Genomic DNA, 3,964 nt, shown 5'->3' on the forward strand with positions numbered 1-3,964 from the left:
CGTCGTGGCAGATGGAAGACAGGCCACCTGCTGTGGAGAAGCTGCTGTTCTGGAAGCTCTGGGCAGCCCCTCTCTGTCAGTCTGGAGACAGACTTTTAGACATGCTTGTTTAGTTTGACCTACTTATTGAGAATGTGAAGTCATTTGAACATGGAACCCACAGACCTTGTTGAGAAACAGGTTGAAATGAGTAACACAGATTGGTGGGTAGTTAACACAAGGAGAATGCATTGGCTTAGGGTAAATTCAGAGTCAGACTTCTCTACCTGGATTAAAGTCTAACTCCACCAGTTACTAACATATGACCTTGACCTATAATCTTACTGAGCTCCAGTTTCCTCATCTATAAACTGGGGATTATAACAACTATAACTGCCTACTACTTAGAATTGTTCTGGGGATTCAATGAGATCGTTTAACAACACCTGGTGTATTAGGAGCACCGCACTAAGTATTAAGTATTACGAATGACTTATTATTTGTGCAGGTCAGCCAATTGTGAAGTTGCAGTGATCTGCCTCACTTAACTCATTAGAGTCATTTGATTTCTTTGTGGAAAATACATATTATAGTTAAATGCAAAATTGGGCAACATTCACCATCCCCTCTCACCTCCCAAGCTTTCTGAGGTAGTGAGGTATTTTAAACAATCACCAGGTATTTATTAAGCACCTACTACATGCCTGGCTCTGGGTTACAAATCTATCCATGCAGTAAGAGAAAGAGAAGACTTGGTCCTTGCCTTTAAGGAACTTGAACTTGCTGGGGCACTGCATGGCAGGGTGAGACAGTATCTGAACATGTTCTCTCCTGGGCGGTATATATACTATGGGTTCAGGGGGTGAGGTGGGGTTTGGGACCCAAATCTTTCCATTAGCTTTTTAAAAATAAACATTTAATTTTAGAACACTTCTAGATGTACAGAAAAATCTTAAAGATAGTAAGAGAGACTTCCTGAATACCCCACACCCAGTTTGCCCTATTATTAAAATCTTACATTATTATTGTATGTTTGCCCTATGCAATGACTGATATTCGTACTTGATTATTAACTAAAATCCACACTTTATTCAGATTGCCTTAGTTTTGGCTTACTGTCCTTTTTATGATCCAGGATCCCATCCAAGATACCTCATTACATTTAGCCCTCATGTCCCCTTTGGCACCTCTTGCTTGTGACAGCTTCTCAGACTTGTGTTGTTTTGATGACCTTGACAGTTTTGAGGAAGACTGGTCAGGTGTTTTGTAGAATGTCCTTTGGGGAGAAACTAGTAAAAGATGCCTTTTTCTGATGGGCTGAGGTTGAAATATGAGGTTGAGGGGAAGAGACAGTTTCACCTTCCCCACAGAGTAAACAGAAGCTTGTAGAGGTCAGAGGAGGGAACCGACCAGTGAGGGCTGAGGAATCAGGGATGGGACTTGGGTGGGGCAGATTTAAGGTTTTGGAAGGAAACTCTAGAAGGACCGTCCTGGTGTTTCCTCAAAGACATAAGCCTATTTTCCAGCATGACGTTAATAACCACATTTTTGGGAATGTGATGGCACTGAATTGCCTCACACTGAACTTGTCATAAGTGTTTGTGTCTCCGGGTGGGCAAGAGAGGAAGTCACTGGCTGGGGCTCAATGCAGGCTGCACCAGGCCTGGCGTGACCTGTTGGGGGCTCAGGGTACTCTCAGAGGGACAGGCTGCTGAGGGCCTGCTGGGCAATGGTAATAATTAGGAGGCTGACAGCATCAGCAGAACTGTTTGGGACATGACATCGAGTTGTTTTTGTATTATTAACTTACATAACATAAGCAAGTGAGAAAACTAATCAGTCTGCCCCTTCAGCCTTTGGGTGCGGCCAGAGAAATCTCCTCAGGATTAGGTCATCTTATCCGTGTATTCATCCATCAAATCCATCCATCCATCCAACCCCTGTGTGTGTGGGCAATGGGCGGGCCACGTCCTCAGTATACACTGAGCCAGTCTTTACCTGGCCAGTCCAGCAGACTGAGTTTTCTCACCCACAGGCCCTTTCTGCCTGTACGATCAGCTGGTTAAACACCTTTTCTTTGAGTTTCCACCCTGTGCCAGTCCCATGCCAGATCCCAGAGGGGATCAACAATAAGTATAAAGACAGTGCCTTCCTTAAACCATCCCTGTAATTGAGAAGAGAGCATGTCCACTCTGAAAATAGTATGTGCATTCAGTATAGGAAAATATTTGGTGACCAGTCTCTAACACCCATCCTTTTACAGCAAAGGAGGAAATGGGGGTGGAGTAGGGGTATTGGGGATATTATTATTTCTGTTGCTATCTGAGAATAAGCAGGGTATTTTAAAGTATAAGACTGTCCCTGACTACAGCTGAGTCCACTATAGACTCCATGAAAGCTCTTCTATGATATCTGTAATGGCACAGGTGCCCTGGTTTCATCGTTAGGTAAATTGAGGCTTCCCAGGATTATCTTACTGGTTGTTGCATGAGCTCAGACTATCTCTTGATCTGGCACCACCTGGCCAAATCCCTTGTGAACTAGGGTCTCTAAAGGGTTTCTTGTGGCCCCAGAGTGCTATAGCGGCCCTGCCAAACAATGCCTCCCTGGGCTTTTTCTGGTTCCCATCGCAGGCCCAGTTTGACGCCTTAAGGGAGCTCATGCTTTTGGCGTGTTTGTGACTTAAAATAATGAGGCAGTTGTTTTAGCAAGAGGAGACAAATAAATCACTACGAGGAGTTTTTCACAGGTCAGCAGGTTTGGGACTCGGATATATTAAGATGGAAAATTGCTTTTCCTCCTGAGAGGGGGGCTAGACGTGGACGGAGCACGAGGCCTCGGGCTTCCCTAAATCACATTGTCCCATTTTCCACAGCCCCTCCTTGGGACAAGTGGGGAGTCAAGGGCTCAGCCCCACGGTTCGCTCTTGACCCTGAAGTCTGTCACACATCAACTCTGAGACATCCTGCCACCCTTTACTGCCCACTGCAGGGGCTTCCTCCAGCTCGTCTCCCAGAGTGCCCTACTGGCCTTTCTGCTCTTCCCTCTGCCCCTTCCACACATGTCCCCATCTGTCTGCTTTTGCTTGGGTTGGTTCCCCTCCCTCTGCTCTGATGAGTCCCTCCTCTCAGCTCACCTCCTCCCAGAAGCCCTCAGGGATCTCTCGTCTCTAGGCGTCGACACGCTTGCCTCCATCCCTCACCGTGGACCTTCTCCCATTGCTCCTTAGCTGGCTTTGGTAGCTGTCCTGTCCCTCCAATGAGGCTGGACTTCCTTGAGGAGACGGAATTTGTCTTAATGGCCAAGAGCCATTAGGTCTGGGGTTAGACAGACCTGCCTGGTGCCTTTATGACAGTTCTTTTCACTTTCTGCCTTGAGCGGGGATCCACTGGGCACAGAGAATGGGATGTGGAGTCTGGATCTGGGCAACACTGGGTTCTGTCACTTCCCACTTTGGGAACTTGAAGAGGGCGCTTAACCTCTCTGAGGCTCCTTTTCCATCCATACAATGGGAACAACTTCCGTATTTATCTCATCAGGTAGTGGTGTGGACGAAGGCATAATGCGTGTAAAGTACTTAGGACAGCTCCTGGCACAGGGAATGAGGCAGCTTCCTCCTGCACGCCCTCTGGGCTGGCACAGTGCCGCTTAAACCGATTGGTTAAACCCGCTAATATACCCACGGGCCTGTGTGAAGGAATCCCCTCTGCTGGAAGAACTAAAGTCTGGGTCTTCCAAGGCTGTCTCTGGTGAAGCATCTCAGCGTGGGAATGGGACTGCTGGCCTCACACACCCGCAGCTACCTTTCAACTTCCAAATTCTCCTTCTGGGTGTCTGCACAGGTGACGAAGGCTGGATTTCCAAGTAACACCTTTTCAAGTTCTCAGGGCTACCAACAAGACAACAGAGAACCGAGTGATGAGGAAGACCAGAGGGTTTGGGGTTCGAGGCCCACGGCACTTGTACGCCACCCACAGCTCTTTCC

Source organism: Lipotes vexillifer, unplaced genomic scaffold, assembly GCF_000442215.2.
Source record: "Lipotes vexillifer unplaced genomic scaffold, Lipotes_vexillifer_v1.1 scaffold916, whole genome shotgun sequence".
Taxonomy (NCBI): domain Eukaryota; kingdom Metazoa; phylum Chordata; class Mammalia; order Artiodactyla; family Lipotidae; genus Lipotes; species Lipotes vexillifer.